A 25,846-nucleotide genomic window follows, 5' to 3' on the forward strand; every position below is an offset into this window, starting at 1 on the left:
GTCCTTATATAATATTCCATCCAGTTTCTATGGACGAGATATAACAAATTTTATGTCACGATTTCTCGTTCACAGAATAAGACGATCGTGCAGAGACTCATTGCTAATTATTAAAAACAACACGCACTGCGCGCTTAGTCCAACATTACAGTGTCTATAATCATTGTCAAGTATTCATTCAAGCTTTTGAAGGTAGGAAGGAATAAACAACACTTAAGTTCTCCATTGTCCTGTCTAAAGAGAAATGAAAAATATCCTTCTATAACGGTTTTATTTTTCTTCGGTATATATCCTAAACAAAGGGACACGCTCAGATCAACTTTTCGATTTCTTCACAATAAAAAAGTTATCGATTCTGATTGGTTCTCCGCGGGCGTTTTTGTCACGCGATAGACGCGTGATCTCGTGATCTCCAGTTACAGATATCCATTTCACTTTTTCGTAATTAGATATCCCTTTTTCGGAGACATAGATTTGGTTAAGAGTATGATTGATGACGATAGTGCTAAAGTTTCTGCATTGGTTGCAAAATCAAGCTGAGTATGTTCCAGGTTAGGGTAAGGACTTCGTTGTCTTAGTGGCATATTTCCTTTCAAAGATTTCAGGGCAAACTAAATTAAAGATCAATCTGCCTGCCTTCACTTCTACTCCACAAGCACACACGTGATCCACCATTCTTCATTTTACTCCTATGAAAGGGCCATGGAGCGGTTCATTTAATAATAAGCAAAGCTTTGCTCATATGATTTCGTACCTTGTTTTCTAAAGAGTTCTGCTGGTAGAAAGATCTTTTCACTTCCATCACCATGATGTTCTCTGCCGTCCTCAGAGGGAAACTATACGTCTTTTTCATGACCAACGCTTACACTTCGAACCTCCATCACTGTAAACATCAGTAAATGCTATAAATTGACTGAAAAGAAAAGTTGTGAAAATATCGCAGACATCATGTTTACGGGCCAATTCAGAAAACTCAGAAACTGTCTGGGGTGGGTGAAGCCTCCAGTAAATAATCACTGGAAGAGACAAGGCTCGGACAAAACTCCTTTCTCAAAATGTAAACGTTTTTTTGTTGATAGGTCACTTTATAAATATATCATCATTCGATTTTTCTGAGCTCTGGACATACCATAAGGAATTAACACTTTTATACAGCCTTCTAGCTTCGTCAGAAGGCCGGTTAGACAACCACCCATAATATTTAAGAATTGGTTCCTGCTTATAATTAGCGCGCGTATATCGAGTTATGGAGTTTGAAGAGCACGAAAGAAGCGCAAGAGTTGCTTGAGGCGCAGCCGAGAGCAACTCTAGCTTTTTCTAACAACTCTAGCTTCTTCTCAATGTGCGCACAGCATGAGCCACGGCCTTATGTGCAGACACGCAGGAAGAGGATTAAGTAAGTAAGTAAAGGCATGAACCAACTCTTTTATAACATGGTGATAACATAACGGGCACTAAAACATGTCTCATTTGTGATTGACTACAAAGTTCTCACAGTGACAAAGATGATTAGGATCCTAACACGCCACAATCATTTGAGCAACAGTTGAACGAAAACGGAAACGCTTAAACTTGGTTCCTAAAATTGTCAATGAAAAACTCGCTTCTTCGAATTAATTATAAAGAAAATGTAGGCAAACAAAGTCAAAACAAACAAATTCCAAATACTCAAGTAAACATATCTTTGCTTGGCAAAAGTAAAAGGCTCGAGTTTGGATTGATCAGAATAATCTTCACATTGCCAAAACTTAACACTATTATTTTGCAGCTAATTTGAAAATGCACACGCCATGTTATATACGCACGGCCTTGCGTATATTTAACAAATAGATTGAATGTTGCTGAGTGTCTGTTCAGTAATAGATCACAGATGACGTCAAAATCACCATCGTGTGCCACTTATTTGGTAAGATCAAAACTAGTGGCACACGAGGCGATAGCCGAGTGGGTCACTGATGTTCTTACCACATTTAAACATCTTCTGTGATCTATTACGGAACAGACGCACGGCAACATGGGGTCTATTTGTTTTATATAACAAAGAAACGACGAAAAAAGCTTTTTTTTTATTTTAAAATCTTTCAACGTAACTCGAAAGCCGGCCTTTGCCCACTTTGGCAAACGCGAAAAACGCCGTTTGACGTTATCTATTGTCTATACAAAATGAAGTAATCTCATTGATTGCTATGCGTAGCAAAGAATTGTTATTGGTCCAAACAAATCACGCCATTGTCAAACTTGAGTCAAAAATCGCTTCTCGTGGATTGAAAACTAACAGCGGAAGCAGAATTGAACTGCGAAATCTACAAATCTAAAGAAAATGTTGAGTCAGTTTTTATCATCAGAGCAGCCCTGTGAGCCGAAAAGCTGGGACGGTGTCTTGAATGTTGCAGGAAATGAAAATATACGCTAAGAAAACTTGCGCCTGCGGGCCATTCGACTCGAGTTTTGGATGAAAGGAGCGTTAGTGATGGTGGAAATTTGTGTTCTAGCTCTGTGGTTGGTGATTGTCAAATCAGTTTGATATAGTGTCGGAGACACCTTATAGCTGGGATACAGTCGACCGTAAGCTGTAGTGCGCTCTTCTCTTCTCGCTACTATGCTCTGAATCGGACTGGAACATTCGCGTCGGAAAACAAGGTTAAACTTAAGGTCATGTGTTTATTTAAACTGATGATGTTTTGATGTTTAATTCCTGGAATCAAACTGTGTCAACAATAATTTTAAGACTGAGAAAAGTTCAATTTTTAAAATAAATTGATGACATAAACGTTTTGCTTAGTGGTTTTGTTAAATTCGAAACGTTTAGCAATGTTTTCTTACCTTAAAGTAGTGTCAAGAACAATTTTGTTTTTGGTTTAGTCTCGCTCGACTGCCGACTGATACTGCTCAAGTATTTTTTTCAGTCATTTTTTAGAATCGAAACGACTTTTTCTTTCTTCTTCCAGACTCTCGCACCTGTCCAGTGCCTCGTCATGACTTTTTGTACCTTCTTAAAACTTTTCGCCATTTTAAACACAGAGGGAAGAACTTTGAACTGATGACGTCAATCGTGCGGCTGTCCTCTTATAGATAATAGGCGAGAACCAATAAAAACGCGAGAATAACTTGGGTTATTATACAATAAAGAATTGGTTTATGCTTAGTGTGCGTATATCGAGTTATGGATGCACGCGGTAAGTTTGGAGAGCACGGAAGAAGCGTAAGAGTTGCTGGAGGCGATAGCCGAGAGCAACTCTAGCTTCTTGAGTGCTCTCCAAACTTCCCGCGTGCATCCATAACTCGATATACGCACAGCTAAAAGCATGAACCAATTCTTTTATAACATGGCGACAACATATTGGGCGCTAAAACATGTTTTATTTGTGATTAACTACAAATTTCTCACAATGCACGGTGAAGGAAAACAAAGGTCATTAGGATCCTAACACGCCACAATCAGTTGAACGAAAACGTTTAACTTGGTTTCTAAAATTGTCAACGAAAAATTCGCTTCTTCGATTTAATTATAATAAAAATGTAGGCAGACAAAGACAAAAATACGCAATGAAAATCTTGACAAACAAAGTCAAAATACTCAAGTCTAAGTAAACATCTTAGCTCGGCAAAAGTCAAAACCTCGAAGTAGGTTTTGGATTGTTCAGAACAATGTTCACGTTTACGAAACCTAAACAAAAGCAACTCGCACTAAACTCGACGGAAATTTTGCAGCTGAAATGAAACTGCACACGTCATTTTATTGAGCACGGCCGTGCGTAGATAAAGATTTTGTTCATGATGGCTTAATAGGAATTAGGCAGGGCTAGGGCGCGCGCTATGTTATAATGTGATTTCGTCCATGATAGGAATTAGGTAGGAGTAGCGTGCGCGCTATGTTATAAATAGATTTAGCCAAGACTAAAAGCGGAGCTCCTTGGCAGGGTTGTTCAAAGCCCAATTAAGCTAACCCAGGATAAGCGAAAATTTTGATTTGAGTTTTTGTAACTTTACGGTGAAGTTTTCTGTTCATATTGTGGCCTTCTCTTTTGAGTTTGTATAACTTCAAACTACAGAAGACATAAAGAGTGAGAAACACGAAAAATTTATACTTCGGTTGATTTTTGAACCTGTGTTAGCTTCCAAACAACCCGGCCCTGATTAAAAAAAGTTAACCTGGCTTGAGTCCGCGATCTAATAGAAACTCAGTACGTGGTCAGCGGTCAACTTCAAAAAAAATTAACCTAAGCCCGCGATATGGCATGTGATACTGATCAACGGATACCCTGATTTGACAGGTGTCAGTTGACTATAACATTGATGTCCAATATCAAAGATGTACGCTGTAAACCAAGGCTGCTGCGCTGCATGACTTGGTATTGGCGGGAGTATGGTCGCCACGTTGCTCAAAGTCGTCGTTTTTCGCCGTCTTCGTAGAGCGCACGTGCCCGCGATCTATGCCGCTAGCCGTGTAGACCATGTAAAAAGAGTTGCATGGTTTTCTATTTGTATGCATGGCTGTGGTTCTGTTCCTATAGTTAAGTTGTTTCGCGCGGCGTAGCTCCCCTATAAAGGTCTTTATAAATGGTTGATGGGGTATTTAATTTAGCGTATAATTTCAAAGTTGGCTTAATCAATAACTCACCAAAGTGCTCTCCAGTGCTAGTTATGTTGGCATTCGAGGTTCCATTTGTGGTTAGATGTTCCATCGCGTATTTCATGGCAAATGCCTCAAGCTGCCGAGTGGCTACCAACAGATTTGGTCGCCGTTTCGTGATAGGAACTGTTATTGGAATGTGTAAGTAGCCTTGAAGTTTCATTCACGGCAATCTAAAAGCATAGAACCCACTATTAAGGTAGATTAAAAATCAGTTTAACCTAGTAGGCCATTAGACTAAGTTTGTCCCCGATTTAAATATCAGGGAGCTTAGCAATGGCGACGGTGACGGCAAGGACGACACCTAGTTAAACTTGAATTGAAATTTTACCTTCGAGTTTCGCAGTCACCTAGACCTGTTAACTGCGCCTATCGCTTTGATACCTTGGTTAATATGTAATTACCGAGTTCAGTTCCTGAAAGGAATACGGATAATAAGCCAGCGCTGAGATGCACTTTGTGTTGTTGTTATGAAAGTCCATATAGTTGCCATTTGAACTTTAATGAATGCACAGTTCTTCACAGGAATAGTTAATCAAGCTAAGCATTGGTGGTAGTTTTTTTTCCTTTGTTATTGAAACCACTCTGTTTTCGTTTAAATTTAGGTATAAATAGTTGATTCTGTTATTCTTTTTCTTTATGCGAATGTAACGATCGGAGATTGATTAACAGTTTTTTAACGTTGTAAAACATTACTTTGTCCAAAACGGGCGAAATTTGGTCATTTCGCATTGTTTGGTATTAAACATCTAGTATACCCGGATAAAGTACGCGCAAATTGTTCTGTTCGATAAATATTTTTTTGTATAAAGGTTCTCTTTGGCGATGCTGGAGTGGTTTTGCTGCAGCTCCCTTAAATTACGAATAGGAAAAGATATCACCCACCCCTAAATAACATGTTTATGCTTCACAGCGTTACCCCACGCCCTTGAATTCACTGAAACACATCATTACTTGGTGAAAAACCATTGTTTTTGACGTAATAAACCTTATCCGTGTTGCAATATCAGGGTTTGGAAAACAAAATGGTGTGACTGGTCAACAATACGACCGATGATGGAAACAATCCCGAAGGTTTTAGAGCGTATTAATAGTTTCTTACCTGCAGAGAATCTTCATCGTCAACATTGAGCTGCTTCAATTTGATGAGATAATCTGTAATCGTTTAATACCGAAAGAGAAGCACAACATCATCACGTTAGATATATTAAGTGTCTTTTGCATTTTTGCGTGGTGTTGCAGTCTATGCACTTATATACGATATATACTATCATGTGCCTACAGCACCAAGTCTAACAGGAAAACTGGTTTAAACAGGAAAATCGAAGACAGGAAAAAAAGTGCGATGGTTTTGGCCGAGTTTCCGTTGTATTGGAATATGTAGTAGAATTTGTTCTAAAGTTTGTTGGAAAGTGTAAAAAAGCAAACAAACAAACTAAAACGTCGTGTGCTTTTTATGTGCCCAGGGAAGACAAGAGGATAAATGCATTTCTGTTGTAATGGAAAAGGAAAGAAATCTATTTCTACCGACACATTGAGCGCGGAGAAATATGTTTAAAGAATCTTTATTCAAAGCTATAGATTTAAGGGTTGTGAGCTGCCAAGGAAAAAAAAAACTATATATACACACATACTGCTACGATTGCACTCTTTAGGAAATATAAAAACACGATCACCTGTTCCTTTGCATTTGTTGGTAGTGTTGGTGAGATACTGAATATTGCTGTTACTTTTGTCATCAACGTTGTAGCCAATGCCGTGGGTTGCATTTGTGTTGACTTTGACTATGTTATTCTTCTTGATAAAACTACAAAGATTAAGATCGGTTTCTATCATGAATGGTCAAAGAAGATTGTGATGCAAACATGCAATACAAAAAAATTATCACTTTCTCTTTTCTCAGTGGTTAAATCATTAAGTCAATTTTAGGACATCGTGGATTCTCGGCTTGCTTCCGTACATTAGAGAATGGATGTCGAGAAACAAAGCGTGATTTATAAAAATTCTGTTTACCATTAACGCAAGCGTCACGTGTGATGTTTTAACCATGTACCTGTATGCTAACAATAACCGTCTACTTTCTAAAATAGTCAGATAATATTCTCACAGTTAACTTTTAATCTAGACTAGTCAAGAGTACTGACTGAGTGTGATAGTTTTGAGTTGTCAGATATCATTCGTCTTACAGTAAATCAACTCTTTACCTTCAGATCCTTCGCAAATATAAGCATGTTTTTCGCTGCAGTTTTCAATTTCCAGAAAATTGTCGCTAGTGATCAGGAACCAGTAAACTCCGATAGGGCCAGTATCTACTAATTTCGTGGCGTCGTTTACACGTACGACGCCGAACATCTTCGGTTTCGCTGAAAATGACGCTCCAGTATCACTCCATCTCCACCTTGCAGGCCGTGCTGTACGACTGAGAAAGTTAAACTTCTTTAGCATAATGTTATTTACACCTGCGTAACTGGCAGTTCTTTCCACGCCATGGCAAAATATTGCATGCTTAGCTGGATCACTGGATACCTACAAACAATAACCTCCATTCGGCGCGAAAATGTGCTCGGATATTTGCCTGCGGACGTTATATGTTCCGAGAAGGGTACCGTTTTCCGAGAGCGAGGCTCGAGGAAAACTTAGAGTTCCGAGGAACAGGTAATGTCCAAAGACAAATATCCGAGCATATTTTAAAAGTGAAACAGAGGCTATTGTGTTTATTATACTTCGAATATTTTTCAGTTTTCAACGCCCACAGTTTTGAAAATTGAGTAATTCGTTTTGCACGAGCAAAGGCGTAATTTTGGGGGTCGTCTTTGTATTGTAAATGTTATCTTTTCGGGGCGATTTAAGGGTGCGCCAACAATAACAATAACAATAACAATAACAATAACAATAACAATAACAATAACAATAACAATAACAATAACAATAACAATAACAATAACAATAACAATAACAATAACAATAACAATAACAATAACAATAACAATAACAATAACAATAACAATAACAATAACAATAACAATAACAATAACAATAACAATAACAATAACAATAACAATAACAATAACAATAACAATAACAATAACAATAACAATAACAATAACAATAACAATAACAATAACAATAACAATAACAATAACAATAACAATAACAATAACAATAACAATAACAATAACAATAACAATAACAATAACAATAACAATAACAATAACAATAACAATAACAATAACAATAACAATAACAATAACAATAACAATAACAATAACAATAACAATAACAATAACAATAACAATAACAATAACAATAACAATAACAATAACAATAACAATAACAATAACAATAACAATAACAATAACAATAACAATAACAATAACAATAACAATAACAATAACAATAACAATAACAATAACAATAACAATAACAATAACAATAACAATAACAATAACAATAACAATAACAATAACAATAACAATAACAATAACAATAACAATAACAATAACAATAACAATAACAATAACAATAACAATAACAATAACAATAACAATAACAATAACAATAACAATAACAATAACAATAACAATAACAATAACAATAACAATAACAACAGCAACGACAACGACAACGACAACGACAACGACAACGACAACGATAACGATAACGATAACAGTAATAATGACATGTTACGAATCCAGTGTCACTGTGCAGTGCCTTTCCAAGGAATCCAGCGAATTGCACAAAGCTATACGATAAAACTTGTTTAGCATGTCTGGGTTATTATGGTTCGAAAACGCTTTGTAGCAAGCCACCAAAATTTGGTACTTTAAAAATATGAGGAAGTTATGTAACTATTTATTATGCCAGGGGGCTACTCTTGCCCCCAGGAATATGTTTCTTTGTAAAAAATTGGCAATTTTGGGATCCCATATTTTAATGCCCGTATTTTTGGGATCCCATATTTTAATGCCCGTATTTTAATGCCCATATTTTAATGCCTGGTACTCCACGCTGCCTGACAGACCTGCATGAAGAATGTAAAGCGACGCTTGGCATTATAACATCCACTCGACCATGGCGCGTATTTAATTTAAGTAAGAAAGCCATAAAGTGCTTCTATTTGGACTTATCATCTGAAGAAAGTTTTCGCACTTTAATTTATTGTATGTATATATCTACTCAAGTGCTTCTAAAGTGCGTCTATTCTATTTTATTTATTTCTATAGGATAACAGTAATAAAAATTTAAAATAGTGACATTGAATAGTCTTATGGCAAAGAAACGTGAATTGCCTTTTGCGGTAAGTAACCTTGAGATGTCCCTCAAAATAGCGAATTATACGACAGTCCGTAAAAGCATCTAGACAGACTTTTAAACGGATGTTCACGTATTTCCGTTATTTTATTGGGTAACCAGTCATTCATCGTTTCACTGGTCACCAGAAATTAGAAAACTCAACAGTTACTGGCGCTTTGTATAAATACGATTTATTTTTAGTCGTATAGTGTGATCGTCCGGGTGAGTGTAGTTCTGAAAAGAACTGTTGTTGGTGCCTGACGTTTCGACAACCTGAGCGGAAGTCATCTTCAGAGTCAAGTGAATAGTGTTTGTCAGTCGATGACGTTATAAGTCTGGTCCGTTGAACGTGATTGGTCAGTATGGCCATGATGGTATTGGCTGAAAGACTCGTGTAAAGTTTGTCATCAGTCATTGGTGGGTTTCGATCCGTCTATTGTTAGTCAAATAGGTCGGTTTTTGGTCCGTGTATTGTTAAGTCGGTCTGTTAGAAGTCCGTTTGTCGGTTTCGTTTCCGTAATGGATAAGTCGTTTGTAAGGCGCTGGTAGTTGTTGACATCTGTTGAGAGGCGTTTGTTCTAAGTTAGTGTACCAGCTTTCCAGAGTCAGTCGTTGAAAATAGTTTGTACTGTAGGTTAAGCACTGAGCAGAGTCCCAGTCAATGTTGTGGTTTGTCAGTTGATGATGTACAGCAATGTGATTGTTGGCATCACCATTTCTCGTGGCTCGTTTGTGTTCAGTCAGTCTCGTGTTAAGGTTTCTGCCAGTCTCACCAATGTAGGAAGCCTGGCAGTCGGAGCATTTCATCTTGTAAACTGCTCCCTGTCTGTTGTTAGGTTCGTCTCTGTCTTTCACGTTGGTCAACGTAGTTGTAGGTTTGTGGGCTACACGGATGTTGTAGGGCTGCAGGATCCGTGAGATGGTCTCAGAAGTCCCCTTAATATAAGATATGGTCAATGTAGTAACAGGTGTTGGGTTCCTGTTCGTAGCGTCAGCTTCAGTAGGTCGGTAAATGTTTCGTCTGATAAAGTCAGCGTTGTAGTTGTTTTTGTGAAAAACACGTTTAAGGTATCTGTTTTCGTCACGTAAGCTGTCCGGTGTGTCACAAACTAGTTGCGCTCGTCTCGTCAAAGTCTTTATAGTCGTGGCTTTGTGTGAAGTCGGGTTGTAGGATGATTCGTCAAGTAATCTGTCGGTATGCGTCGGTTTTCTGTACACTGTCGTTCTTAATTCGTTGTTGTCGCGGCTTACCAAACAGTCTAGAAAAGTAAGTTTTCCATTTTCTTCGATTTCTTTAGTAAACCGGATGTCGGCATTCTGTTCGTTTAGGTGGTCCTGACAAAAGACGAACAACAAGCACTGAAACGATTGAAACACGACAACAACATTGTCATACTACCAGCCGACAAAGGACGTGTCATTGTTGTTATGGACAAGACTGTTGTTATGGACGTGTCATTGCTGTTATGGAAAAGACTGTTGTTATGGACGTGTCATTGTCGTTATGGACAAGACTGTTGTTATGGACGTGTCATTGTTGTTATGGACAAGACTGTTGTTATGGACAAGACTGTTGTTATGGACAAGACTGACTACTTACTTACTATGCTGCGATTTATTTTGTTTGAACAAAGCAAACGATGAACGCAATGGAAAACGAAAGAAAAAAGAAAGAGCACGGTGCTGTTGTTGTTGTTTTTTTTACCCAGGCAGTGAGGCCTGGGTTTAAATTTCGGCTCTCTCTTTTTTTCGTCGTTCAGTCAGTCTTCACTACAACTTTTTGAGTTTGAAAAGGTTTGGTACTCCACACTGCTTGATAGACCTGCCTGAGGAATGTTTGACGATGCATGCGCTCGACATTACAACATCTACTCAACCATGTTACAATTGATGCTATAAAGATTGGCGTGTATTTAATTCAAGTAGAGATGCAATTAAATGACTTTACTTGGACTTAATATACGAACAAACATTTCCGCGATTTACCCTATTGTTTGCGTTATTAATGATAGATATCTACCTGACAGAGGGATCTCAATGAGACCTACCTAATTTGACTAACAATAGACGGATCGAAACTTACATATGTAGAAGAACCAACCAACGACTGTTGACAGACGTTAAGAGTCCTACAGCCAATACCATCAAAGCTAAACAGACCAATAAGTTTCAATGCATGGACTGGAATTAAAACACCGCGACTGACAAACGCGGTGCGCTTGACTCTGAAGATAATTTCCGCTCAGGCTGTCGAAACGTCAGTCACCAGCAACAGTTCTTTTCAAAACTTCCCTCGCCCAGAAGATTACACTATACGAATTGTGTTTTTCACGAACACTTGAATCTGCTGTTTTGCTTTAGCAAAACGCGAACAACAATAATACAAAAATTCATTCCTTTTATTGCTTTACCATCGGAGACTCGGAGCCAGGGGCTGTTAATTGGGGCTGGAGGAAGTAAACACCGCAAAAATTGAAGCGCAAGAGTTACTGTAAGTTTTCTCTGCGTCCATTTTTACGGGTTTATCTCGTCCCAGCTGAAGTCACTGCGCCTGGGTTTCAGAGGCTGATTTGTTTATACTTTTCAACCTTTGGTTTAGTGAAAGGCCCATTTTAATCAGTCTACATCAACAAGCTACTAGTTCGCCTGAAATGGACTCACTTATGGTACCCTCTCCGATGAAGTCTACTACTACTACTATTCTAAAAATTTAGTGTTTTCCACTATTTTGTGCAACATAAAGGAATACAAGCGTAAAAAAACCCAACCAAGTAAATAATCATAACTATAGAGATTTTTGCCAGTGAAATATTTTAAAACTGAAGGAAAATGCGACTTGTTTAGGCTTAAAAAGTTAAGGAATTAATTATTTTCATACACACCGTATAAAAATAACAAGATAGCTCCAACAATCAGCAGGTGGGTGATAAAAGTCTCCTTCATCATGATTCTGAAACAAAGCAATAAATGTGGAAATAAGAAAGAACGACAATTTTTATGCATGAGATGGGTCACGCCATGAATCTTTACCTGATGGACGCCTGCCTTTAGGCATGTTTAAAAACGGATACGTTCTTCTTCTAAATGGCAATCATGATACCAAAATTGTCGTACGTGGGAAAACTGCATCAGTTACCAGTGCAAACAATTCCTCTAAAATAGAGCTGAGAGGAAATTATTAAAAATGCGGCCTTAGAGTTTTCAGAGTAGATCCCCTGTTTCATCTTTCACTTTGGCGTAAGTAATTTAATCGTCGCTAAAGATCTATCTAAAAATTACAATGAAGAAGACTGACCACAAAGCCACTTCAGTCTCCACAGTCATACTGAACTTTTACACCTTTTTTTTTTCTTTTATATCAAGTAAATTGTATGAGTGAAAAAAAACAAAAGAATCATTTCTATTTCATCGTATTTTTTGTTTGGTTGATGTTAAATGTTTCATTTTCCATCTTACAATAGGACGGGAAAAATAAGAACTTTTCATCTTTTGTTCAAACTATAAACCTGCACGTAATGAAGTGAAATTCTGCCTGAAAACGACCATAGTTTTACTCTTCTTTTGAACGAAATAGCCTACGAATTTGAAGGAGAGTTATCAGTACTTTCGTTTTCTGAAATAAAGTGGCAACTCGCAAGCAATTCTAGTTTGCCAGGAAATGAAGTTTTCAGGTTATCTGTTTATCTCAAAATTGACAATTTTGAGCAAACAATATTTTTCGGTATGTGCAGATGATTCTGTCTATTAATTACAGCTAGTTTATAACTGTCATCAGATTGTCACTCGGTTGTCGCTGTAATTAAACTAGCAAAAAGTCACGTGATATGAGCACAAAGTCGTTATTACAGGTTGTAATCAATTTTCGCACCGGATCTTTCAGGAGCAGCTCGTGGTTTTTGCTAACTGGGCAAAACGACGGAAGCAGGCACCAAATATAGCGGGAAAAGGCGTGAAAATCTTTCAGTTACGATGAAGCTGATGCGTTAGCGACAAAGCAAAGGCTTGTATTTTGAACAGGAGAAGCTGCTTACGGAGGTCGATGTAAACGAAATTGAAAATTAAACTACACTACACATTAACATACACACGCAGTGTTATCGTTTTTGGTTTGTTTTCACCTGTCCAAAATAATGGGTTTTCGTTTGAAAATAAACGCATACTCTCTGATACGTTTTTGCCTATCGCAAGCTCTAAAACGTCCGAAAACGCTGATGCATGGAAAGGACGGTATATGACGCTTCTTTTCGGCACCGTTTTGAAAAGCCTCCGTTTTCACCTTCCCACACTAGAAACGGAGCGGTTTTAAAATGATACTATTTTAGAAGGCCCCACTTTTGAAACCTTTTTTTTATCAGCGTTTTCGTTGGTTTTAGTGTGGACGATAGGCGAAAATGCATCAAAATACACGCGCTTTAGTGTCCTCGGGGTCTTAGAAAGTGCTGCAGGAAGCTGTTGCCAGCCACATCAGCTAATGGTTCTCTCCATAGTTCCACATAACATAAACTCACAATATCTTTCATAATTTATACAATAAATTTATACCGAGTCCAGTTCCACTATGCAGCGCCTATTTACTCGGCATGATAAATCCAGCACTTAGGTATATATTGTGTGTTTGAATTTAAAAAACATACTCGGAAAAGCCGATCTTTATGACATCTTTAAAAAGGTCCATTTCGGATATCAAATTGGATAAAAATCTCTCTCTAAGCTCTCCTGATTTATTAACAACTGTAATTCGCGAAAACATTCTCACGAAGTGTCAAATGTGATTAACGAACAATAGCGGGTTTGGCGATGACTCAACTCAAATTATAGCAAACTTATAAAAACCAAGAAAATGAAATGGAAAGGTTTGAAAAAAAAAACTATTAACATAACCATTTAAGGTTGCTCATTTCCATGGGAATACGTGATTTTTAATCAACGGCTTCTTCAACAAAGAATGAGGATGTGTGACGGAAAGGTGACGTTCTGTGATCAGTGCTAGGACTCAAAAGTACAAAACAAAATGTTGAATTTTGAGTTACTTGCTCGAATATTTTGCGCTTCAAAATTAAGAGTGCCCACAACTTTTAATACAGATATTTCCACCTTAGGCTTAGTACATTAGGCTGATGACCTCCATCACTCATGTATAGAGATACACTCAGTACCACTTTTGAAAACAATCTGTTTGTTTGGAGGCTCGGTCAGGGTAAAGGTAAGGAAAAAAAACTTCAATACTTTGGTTGTGTTTTTTTGATGAGCAAATAATTTTTAGTTGTGCGGAAACAGGAAAAAAAATATGCAGTAATTCTGTAAGAATTAGAATGTTTAATTAAATGTGCGAATTTTAAGTAAGCATAATGTAACCCCCATAGTTTGGAGTTTCAATTTTCGATTTTGTGTGGTTTTCGAGGTGCCTGCAAAATGAATTCCTCGAAAAATAAAGAAAGCAAATCTGCCGAAATATAGGCTCTGTTCGTTCATTGCATATATTGCTTGACTTTTGTAGAGAAAATGAAGACAATCCATTTTCCACGAAACTTTAAGTGGTCAGTGCTCACACGGACACGCTGTTAATCCCATTTTTTGCTTCACCCTCTAAGATCCAGGGCTAGTGAACCCTGCAAATATTGAAGCGACGAAAGTAACTGTAAAGTTTCATCGCTTCGATTTTTGCGGCGTTTACTTTCCCCCAACCCAACTAGCTGTCCCTGGGTCTCAGAGGAAAATTTTTTTGCTTATTCTTTTCAACATTTGGTTCAGTGAAAGACGCATATTAATTGAGATTAGCCAGCCACCAGCTCGCCTAAAATGGACTCATTTATTGTGTGTTCCCACATAAAGGAAAAGAAGCGTAATGGCTTGAGAATCACGTAATTTAACACTTATAGATATTGCTGCGAGTGAAATGTTTTAAAAGTAAAGGAAAATGTTCTATGTTAAGGCGTAAAAAGGTAAGGAATTATTATTTCCATACAAACCGTGTAAAAATTCCAAGATAGCACCAGTAATAAACAGGAGGTCGATGATTAAAGTCTCCTTCACTGTGATTCTGAAACAAAGCAATAAATGTGGATACATAGCAAAAAACATCATTTCCAGCTTAAAATTATACTTGAGATGAGTCATGTCATGAATCAGGTCAAATCAGTACCTGACAGACGCTTGCATTTGGTTATGCTTGAAAACGAATACGTTCTTCTTGTAAATGGCAATACCAGAATTGTTGTATGTCAGAAAACTGCATCAGTTGACGACGAATTAATAGGATTCGCAATTTAGCCAATGCAAACAACTTGTCTAAAATAGAACTGAGAGGAAATTATTAAAAATACAGCTTGACAGCTTTCAGAGTAAATCCTCTGTCATATCTTGTCACCTTGGCTCAATTCAATCCTCAATAAATTCTAAATATCTATGAAAAAATTGCAAAAACGGAAGACTGACTTTAAAACTTTCGAGTAATTTCCGGATCCACATTCATTCGGTACTTTTCTTCCGATCGACATAATGTAAAATGCATAGGAGTGAAAAAACAAACATGAAGCCAAGGCATGATGTTATATATGTGGATAAATTGACCTATAGTAGTCAAGGCACATTTGTTGATCCGATGGTGGTCTGTCATATGACATAACAGCCATTCATGTTGAAGAGTGTTATCCGTCCGGTAGTATAAAAGACTGGTCGCATTTACGCTATGTATTTTCGCTTAACACAAGTATAATGCTCAACAAGAAGTTTAACAATTTGCTGAAATCCTAACTGACCCAGAAGTCTGTTAGCAGCCTTTAAAATCCTCCTCTTAATCGAGGATTCTCATCAAGAACTCGTTTAAGCTCAGTTCTGTTTTGATCTGTTGTGTACCCGCCATTATTCCACAGATTGCGTTACCTTTGACAAATAAACATTCCAACGGGTAGGGGTAGGCTGGGTAGGAAGTGAAAATGTAACCGACATTAAAGCCATTTTACGCATGTCTGTGGCTAAACTAGTAACTGGCTTTCCCAGAAGGATTTGAACATGAGCTTCTGCTTGCAGGCATTTTCTAGGTTATTTTTGCAGGGTAGGTGGGTAGGTGGGAGGTCGTGTATTAAAAAAAAAAAAGAAAGAAAAAAAAAAGAAAACGATAGACAGTATCAGGTCAAAAGATTATGATCTGTGTATCTTGATCAGCTTTATCAGTTCATCAGCGAGGCCCTATTAGGGGTTTTTAGGATACTGGATATTTGGGTAAAAAATTAATAGGATACAAGAAAATTAGGGGAAAAATTGATGGGATAGAGCATGTTTAGAACAGATAAAGCGGGACAGTTGTGTCTTTCGCTGCCAGAAGTGCCATCAAATTTTGCAAAAGACAACAGACTGACGAATAGTGCGCAGGAAGTAATGGTAAGCGACGTTTTATTGAAACTCCTTACATTTTCTTAGCCGTTTCACTTTTGCATCAGAAAAGAAAATGCTCAGAAAATTACTGAAGGGCAGTTAAGGACGGTGCCTTCTTTTTTGTGGGCACACGGTCTGTGGATTACGCAAGGCATGGTTTAAACGCCAGGCGCGCGCTTGGGTTGGAACTAGTGACGTAATTAACTACCCTTCCAAGCGTGCGACTTAAAAAAAAACCCAGTCCTATTGTGGCCGAAACAAATTTCGCACTAAAATTACGAGCCTGTACTAAAACCGGGATTACCAGAAAAGCAGCATATCGCTAAGCACTAACTGGGAACGGCCTCCAGCTGAAAAACTAGCTTTTATCGTATCCGTAGAAAAAATCATACTGAAATTCAACTATAGATGGAATAATGCCCGCGCAAAACAACTGCGAGAGACGTCAATGTTTAACTTACTTGGGAAGTAACAGGAAAAAATGTAACGGACACCGACAAAGTTTTCGAAAGGGTGAAACAACTCATTTAACTTTTGAAAAAGGGGTGATTACAGCTACATTTTATTGTATGAATTGGAAGTGGCAAGCCTATTCAACAATTTCATTAGTTTTTGGCTGTGAGGAAAAGTTATGTAGACTGTATTTTGGCTAAGTCAGAGGAGTGCTGTCCAGGGACGCTCAAAGCGCTGTTGCGACGATTCTGTTATTAAATACATATCAAAAGTGGTTTTCATGTTACCACTTACCACGCAGTTTAAAGATGTTTTTTTTAATGTTTAGTTTTCTGAACCTTAAGAGAACCTATGAAGAAATATCTTTACCTTTTTTTCAGAAAAATGCTACCGTCAGCAGTAGCTAATCATCTCGGAAAAATTAATGACTACCCCCAGTTTTCTTTGTGGATTCTAATAACCCTGGCTAAGATCTACTTTTTCCACGTTTTCTTAATATCGCGGAAACACGTTTGTATTTTGTAGGCACCATTCGTTATGAGTCTGAGGCACCCCACAGCCGCTAATGTCGTTCGGTTCTGTGATGGAGCACAGCTGCATGTCTGCACAAGACTAGTTTTCAACCCTATGCAGGGCGCTTTAAAATACCCGCATCTATCAAGCGAAGCACTAATGTTGACGCTTAGCTTTTTAAAGACATTATAGATGCGTTTAAGGCACACAAGTTGAATGAGTCATAAGCAATTGGATGAGTTAACTGACACTTGTCAAAAATATCTGCAGCTTGATTTTCAGCGGCTGTTGTGTCTTCTTGGAGGACCTTCTCCTGTCTGTTTCTGAGCTTTGAAACCATTCTCGAGAGGAAGGATTAAACGTGGCAAGGAGTCAGGAACTCATCACAGGTGAACCGGCTAATTCTGGCCTCATCTTTTGAGCGCCTCATCTTTGGTGCCACAGTAATTGCTTCGACTTTTATGGCCGTCTCCTGACCCGAGAAAAACTTTTCTTCAAGGTAGTTTTTTTGTTTTTCATTGAAACGAGTGGCCTTTTTCGTCACTTTCAGGGCCCAGCCTTTTGGTTTAATTTCTTCAGCAGGGACTGGAATAGTAGAATTTGCTAGGACAGGGTGAACACCACGATTGTCGCTATATCATATTTTGGCCTTGTCAAATAGGTTTCCATTTCAGGAACAAGTCAACATGAACCGTACTGTAAATTGTTGTTCAGTAATTTTCTGAGCATTTCCTTATCTGGGACAAAAGCGGAACCGCTTAGAAAAAGGAGTTTCAATAGAACGCCGCTTATCACTACTTCTTGCGCACTACTTGTCAGTCTGTTGCCTTTCGCAGCATTTGATGGCATTTCGGGCAGCGAAAGACACAAGTATAATGCTCAACAAAAAAAACAAGTAAGAGACTTTATTTGAGCTCTATCCGTATTCTATTTGTAATAAATGAAAATTCTCGTCAAAAACTAATGGCCGTCAATGAGATTAGGATAGTTGTTTACAAGTATAGTGTGAAATGTTGTGCCTCGATCTCTTTGCAAACACAAAGGTCATCATGTAAGAAATTTGTGTGAAACGGTACAGAATTCGGGACACATTTAATTCTCTGTTTATTTCTCCAGCCCCATCTTTATCTATCTATTCAGTGTAACAAGTGTGGGCTTCGAAATTACTAACAAGGAGCTGCGTTACCTAACCTCAAATCCCTAAAATCTGACACAAAACTTTCATATTCCACCGTGATATAAATACTAAGAGTCCAGAATAAATGCTTATAGCAGTTGACATACTTTTATTATATCCTAAATAGCAGACCATTGTTGAGGCCCCATAGTGGGAGGGGGGGGGGGGGGTTGTCGGTGTATCCCTTATCCTATTAATTTTTGTCCTAAATATCTTGAATCTTGTTAAATCCAGCTCAACGATTTCCTAGTCAATTAATGTCCTGTTTTATCTGATCTAAACATGCTCTACCCCATTAACATTTCCCCTAAATTTCTTGCATCCTATTACCAATTTACCCAAATATCCAGTATCCTAAAAACCCCTAATAGGGCCTCACTGATGAACTGATAAAGCTGATCAAGATACACAGATCATAATCTTTTGACCTGATACTGTCTATCGTTTTCTTTTTTTGCTTTTCCTTTTTTTTTTACTGCACGACCCCCCCCCCTCCCACCCCACCTACCCACCTACCCTGCAAAAATAAAAAAATAACCTAGAAAATGCCTGCAAGCAGAGGCTCATGTTCAAATCATTCTGGGAAAGCCAGTTACTGGCTTTAATGTCGGTTACATTTTCACTTCCTACCCACCCTTCCCTTACCCGTTGGAATGTGCATTTGTCAAATGTAACGCAATCTGTGGAATAATGGCGGGTACACAACAGATCAAAACAGAACTGAGCTTAAACGAGTTCTTGATGAGAATCCTCGATTAAGAGGAGGATTTTAAAGGCTGCTAACAGACTTCTGGGTCAGTTAGGATTTCAGCAAATTGTTAAACTTCTTGTAAACGGCGGCTTATGAGACGAAAGACAAATAATATTGATAGATGTTATGAAGCGGGCTTCGGAGAGTTGAAATCTGCGATGGCGATGTCTAAGAGTGATTTCGTACACTAATCACCGAAAATGTGGCTGAAACATACTGGAAATATAACATGAGGCATCGTGGAACATCCAGTTGTCGACATGTCGCGAGGTAAGTGGAATATATCATTATTTTCTCTGTGCATCGTTATTGTCACGTTATTATGCTAATTAGGACATCGGTTTTTGTTGACAAAAGCACAGCTTAAACTTCTTCTTCTAACATTTTACAGTTTTAACTGCCCCAAAATTTTATTGCATGTTTTTACAGGTGAGACATTGCTATTTAAGTGGAGGATAGTTTTGGGATCTCAAGTAATGTACTTTTGGCGATATTTTCCTTTAAATTTCGCCTTTTTTATGGCGCTTCATGAGTAGTCCGAAAGCGATGAAATTCATAATTCTGTAAAAATATCAGGTGATGATCACATTGCCAAAACAGCCTCTCAATGTAACAAGAAACATTTCCTTGTCTCGAATAAAGGGTTTTTACCCGGATTTACATCGTTTACTTTGTATGGCAAATTGTTAAAAATGTGCCCTAAAATGGCCGCTGAAAGCCCTCTCAGAGGGGCAAAACCAAGATGGTGGCCCCAGCGCTAAAATACGAATCGAATTGAACTGAAAGTTATATTTTTGTGAATCACTTATCTAGACCATTCATCTGAGAAAGTTTAAGAGTGATTTTCTGAGAGTGTCGACAATCGGAAGACAGTCACGAAAAATCGATTTTTCTTTTATTTCGCCAAAACATACCTTTGGGTGAACTTATTCAAGGAAAAATAGTTTAAAGTTCCAACGATTTATTTTACGGCCAAAATTTAAGAAAGTTCGAAAATTGCATATAATGGCGGTTTTCGCGGCTTAAAATGTTCAGAATTTCACGCTTCTTTACGAAAATAGCGGGGGCGTAAAAACAATCCTATGAAAACAAAACTTGGCACAAATATTATTTCACTCTTATACTTTAAAATCGTGTAATAAGTTTCTTGAAGTTTTGTTTGTAGCTTTTTAACGAAGGGTATTCGTACAGCCGCCATTTGTGTCTCTTGGCAAGGAACAAATGAAGGCCAACTTTGACTAGTATAATTGGCCTCTGGTATATATCATTTGGTCAAAATATTTACATTTTAAGAAACCTTGCTTATTGTTTTTTTTCACCCGAAAAGTTATAGCTCTGGGAATTAAATGTTCTCCGTCAGTAAAATAAAATGTTACGGCGTGTAAACGAGTTCAATTTTATGCAAATCACAAGGTCATTCTTTGGAAGTCAACGGTTTAAAACAGGAAACAACGACTCACCGTTACTTACGTTCCTTCTGCTGCTATAGAAACGATTTTAACTTTCCAGTGTACTTGTGAGCTATTCTGTAAAATATTTCCAGTAAAACAGCGAGCATAAACGGCCATAAAATTCGACAAGGTCGACAATGTTTATATTTGAGATGAGACACTGAGTAGCACACACAGTCCTGACTGTTTTCATCGTCTTGCTCAGTCGAGAGTCCTCTAAAAATATGATAGAATATACGCTTCAAGCCGTAGTAAATTAGTTTCTCATATCCATATGCCTCATGTCGACTCGTGAGTAAATAACTCAGTCCCCATACACTGAATAAACAACTCGAATGACCTCTGAGGTCAGGAGGTCACCTGATATGTCGTTATGTTACTTTTCCCCGGTTTCACATTACACGCGTAACGCCGTATTGAACATCACGGCATTTAGTTAAATAACGGTATTCAAAATCTCTTTAAAGACATTTCGATTTTAAAAAAAATTGAAAAAGAACCATTTTGACATAATTGTTAGCTTCTAAGATATCGTTCATAGATGCATGATACCGTGACATAATTTCAACACTGGATTGATCTCTTTGATGTCGACGTGATTCATAGTTTTGCGCTTAGTAACATTTGGCACACATCTAAACGTGCGCAAAGATAAATATTTAAAAATAAGAAACCGTTTATCTGCAGGAAAAGCTGGACCGCTGAAGATAATAATGTTTTAAATTCTGCATATTATTTATTCAAGTAACGCAAGTTACCTGCTTTTAGTAACGCTTCGTGTCGCTTAGCAAAAGTGACAAACTTACTCCATGTAAATAAAGGCTTTGTTACATTTGTTTCATTCTTTTATTTTTTTAATCTGAAATTTCTGTCATATAGGCTTAAAATTTGCTATCCAAATTTACCGTTCAATTTCCTATCCTGGCCATATTTGAAGACATTCCTTCTCATTTGACTACTGTAAAACTTTACAATCACATATCTTGAGGAAGTTCAATATCTTCCTGTGTCATTGAAGGCGTCAAAAAAGTATCAGACATTTATTATTTACTTGTTGAAGTTGTACCCGTAATAGTTTTAAGATGCGCTTGTTAATACAAATCAAACATGTTCACTTCCTTATAAAGTTATTGCGATATCTGTCAAGAGCAGCATGACATTTTGTGTGAAAAATCAAACAAACATTTTTAAATATATGATCCTCAGTTACAGCAACACTGAGTTCATCCGTTTTAATGCTAATATGGCTTTTTTAAGTATGGCCAGGTAGATTCTTTTACGACGAACAGGCTTGGGTGGCACTTCTAATTCCCTTTTTCCTTTCCTACTTTCTCTTCTCCAATATATGCCTGCTCGCAGGCTAGTGCCTGTCAACACAAATGCAGATTGCATACTGCTTTCGGGAGTATAAGCCGTCACGACTTTTGAAATTACTTTTCTTGGGAGTAGGGTGGGGGTGAATTAGCACTACTTCTAAAACCTAATCATAGCAGCAAAATTGAGCGTCATAAGTGACTGAAATGACTAAAACACAGAAACACAGGCTGTACCGTTTTAGTTAGCAAATGCAGGTGATATACGAGCAGCGAGAACAAAGCTTATTTTTTTCGCGTAAGATTCACGTTTTCAGGTCGTTCCTTTCGTGCCTCTAAATCACGCATTCCCTGCTACGGGCATTATTCATCTCCACATATATTCCGTGTAACTGACGATGCCTGGAGATCTGACCCGGAAAGTCGCTGCTTTAAAAACCACAGGCGGTGGTGCTATCCAATAAGATCGTTTGCCTCATTTGACTCACATTCGATACTTTTAACTATAAACCCCTGTAGACCATACTGAAGTTTCAAAATAAGGTAGTTTTCTACTCGTTTTAACCCTAAAACGAAGTCAGTGACCCCCATTTTTTTTTTTTTTTTTTCATTTCTGACACAAGCTAAGTAACTCATTATCTGACTGCTGTAAAAATTAAGAAAAAATCTATTCCCTGGAAAATTTTCGCGCGAACGTCCGTCGATGAAAACAGCCAAGACTGTGTGTGCCACTCAGTTCGTCATCTCAAATATAAATATTGTCGACCTTGTCGAATTTTATGGCCGTTTATGCTCGCTGTTTTACTGGAAATATTTTACAGAATAGCTCACAAGTACACTGGGAAGTTAAAATCGTTTCTATAGCAGCAGAAGGAACGTAAGTAACGGTGAGTCGTTGTTTCCTGTTTTAAACCGTTGACTTCCAAAGAATTACCTTGTGATTTGCATAAAATTGAACTCGCTTACACGCCGTAACATTTTACTTTACTGGCGGAGAACATTTTGATTCCCAGAGCTATAACTTTTCGGGTGAAAAAAAACAATAAGCAAGGTTTCCTAAAATGTAAATATTTTGACCAAATGATATATACCAGAGGCCAATTATACTAGTCAAAGTTGGCCTTCATTTGTTCCTTGCCAAGAGACACAAATGGCGGCTGTACGAATACCCTTCGTTAAAAAGCTACAAACAAAACTTCAAGAAACTTATTCCATGATTTTAAAGTATAAGAGTAAAATAGTATTTGTGCCAAGTTTTGTTTTCATAGGATTGTTTTTACGTCCCCGCTATTTTCGTAAAGAAGCGTGAAATTCTGAACATTTTAAGCCGCGAAAACCGCCATTATGTGCAAATTTCGAACTTTCTTAAATTTTGGCCGTAAAATAAATCGTTGGAGCTTTAAACTATTTTTCCTTGAATAAGTTCACCCAAAGGTATGTTTTGGCGAAATAAAAGAAAAATCGATTTTTCGTGACTGTCTTCCGATTGTCGACACTCTCAGAAAATCACTCTTAAGGAATTTGATTTTTTCTGGTCCAAATGGCCATAGTTGAAATTTACAGAGGGCACCTCTTAAGTTTCAGTTAAAACCGCCACAGTGTAAGTGGCCAAGAAATGCCAATTCACGAGTTGATCATTTTGTTCTACATCATATCATCTTCAGCAAACTAGTTCGACCCCACAGAGAGCTCCCGAATTCAGTTCAGTACAATGGTCGGCATAAAAAGTTTTATTTTGTTTCGCATTCTATTTTTTATTAGGTTGATGTTAAAAGTTTCGTTTCCCATCTTGTACTGAATAGGACGGCAAAATAAGGACTTTTGAACTTTTGTTCAAACAATAAACCTGTTATGACTTAATGAGGAGAAATTCTGTTCGAAAAGACGAAATGGCTTACAAATTGGAAGGCGAGTTATTTTGTCAGTGTTACTAAAATGAAACAATAAATATCTTTCATGAAGAGTTTCCAGCTGTCTTGCATAATTTCCTCATAGCTATTTACATAATATGCTAGCAATATACTTTCGTTTTCGTTTTTTCTTGTAAAGTGTCAGCTCACAAGCAGTTCCAGTTTGTCAGGAAATTATTTTGTTCATCAGTTTACCAAAAAATTGACAATTCATTTTTAGATAGATCTCTTTGATACATTTTATTTAAAAAAAAGACAGAAAAATTGATTATAAACGATGTTATGAAGGAAAAAAGATTCTGTCTGTTAATTACACCTAACAATGGGCTCATGATCTAGTTCATAACTGTCAACAGATTGTCACTCGGTTGTCGCTTGAGTTAAACTGGGAAAAAAAAGTCACGTGTTATGAGCACAAAGTTTTTCAATTTTTTGTTTAAAGTTTTCATGGAAATATCGATTGCCTTAAAGGAGAAGGTCACTCCAAAAAACTTACTTTTTTATCTCCACCTATAGGATGTAACCATGGGGTTTTTCCATTCAGAAGACTATCAGCCTCTAAAGTATCTGCTACCCTGAAGAAATTCAGCTCCAAAGAAGCCCAAACTTCGACTCTGGACGCCACTATTTTGAAACTGTGCTTAGCAGCCACGCCGCGTTTCTGTGACGTCATTCCGTCCAACTCAAAATTGGCGAGAAGCAGAAAAACCTGCGACTGACCTGGCATCCTTCACAAGGTCAGCAAAATGTACCTTTTTTCCCAGCCGATAATCCGCTTCACCATCTTTACTGCTAGCATTTTCGTGGTTTGAAGCACGTTTGGCTTAAAATAATACGGCTTAAGAGCAGTCATAACCTAGAGGGTAGTAAAAAGGCTTGTCGGAAGCCATGGACAAAATCTGTTGCACCAAATGACGTCACGAGAACGCGGCCTAGCTGCTGAATGCTGTTCAAAATGGCGGCAACGATAACGAATATTGGGAGAATGTTTTAAGTGAAACCTGCACTATAGGGGCTGAAACTGCGCCGAGTAGCTCATCTTATAGTGCGAGATTTTTTTTTGCGTCGACCATATCCTTTAGGAAATACATTATACCAAACTTCAATTCATTTCTAAATACTTTCTCCGAGTGAGGAAAGAGTCTTTAAAAGCTGACTGAAAATGCTTGGTATTTATCGAAACACCTTTTAAAAGTATTATCCAAGCGAAATTATGTTGTGCTAATGGCAGTGTTGGGAAATGGTAGAAAATAGTGTGGCGATAACTTCGTCGGAGGCTTTTTGTTAAATAAATTAGCATATTAAGCTTTTGTATAAGTTCAATGAAACTCATTAAATTAAAATGAAGCTCAGTGGTCATTTCACTTCTTTTTAATTGAAAAGGGGATATGAACGCTCTACTTTAAGCTTGATGGGCACGTATTATGGTCTCCAAGGAAACTTCAGAAGGTGTTAAGGTAAGAGAGAAGAATACAAGACATATTTCTGTTGAAGAGCGCGGAGATGTAGAGCTGTATTTGTTTGCAGTCACGTGTCATTTCATTTCAACTACTTGGTGTTTGTGCGCACTGCTTCGTATCCCATATTTCAGCATGACGTGCAGTGCATGCGTACTTTAATACTAAAAGTATGCCCTTAACAGTGGGCTGTGGCTTGGGAACATTTTTTTTTCATCAGCTGCGGCAGAGAATTTTTCCTATGCGTTTATCCCTGTCAAGCAGTTTTCACTAAGATTACACTCACGAAACGACAGATAAACGGCGAAAGGGCTCTCCTATCTATCCAGAAACCTTTATGACACGAAATCCAATATACAATCCTAAATAAATATAGAAAACAAATATTTCGTGTTTTCAAATACTCGTCGTGTTTAATGACAGCAATGATACGTTATATGGCCTTGGTTTATTCAAGTTTGGTAAGCAGGCTATAAAAACGGAGTATTATAATAAAACACGAATTTAATAGTTAGCTTGTT

At 37.6% G+C, this 25,846-nt stretch overlaps 1 long non-coding RNA gene and 1 pseudogene across 1 annotated transcript; one reads left to right on the forward strand and one right to left on the reverse strand.

The window, feature by feature from the left end:
* Positions 1 to 7,530, reverse strand: part of LOC145495111 (adhesion G-protein coupled receptor G2-like) — a 15,011-nt pseudogene extending 7,481 nt beyond the window's left edge.
* An 11,416-nt stretch (positions 7,531 to 18,946) lies between these two features.
* Positions 18,947 to 25,030, forward strand: LOC145495114 (uncharacterized). The gene is made up of 2 exons (XR_014050374.1): positions 18,947 to 19,464; positions 24,385 to 25,030. It is a non-coding gene; the product is annotated as an uncharacterized LOC145495114 (long non-coding RNA).
* The last annotated feature ends 816 nt before the right edge of the window (positions 25,031 to 25,846 follow it).

Source organism: Orbicella franksi, chromosome 8 (assembly GCF_964199315.1).
Source record: "Orbicella franksi chromosome 8, jaOrbFran1.1, whole genome shotgun sequence".
Lineage (NCBI taxonomy): Eukaryota > Metazoa > Cnidaria > Anthozoa > Scleractinia > Merulinidae > Orbicella > Orbicella franksi.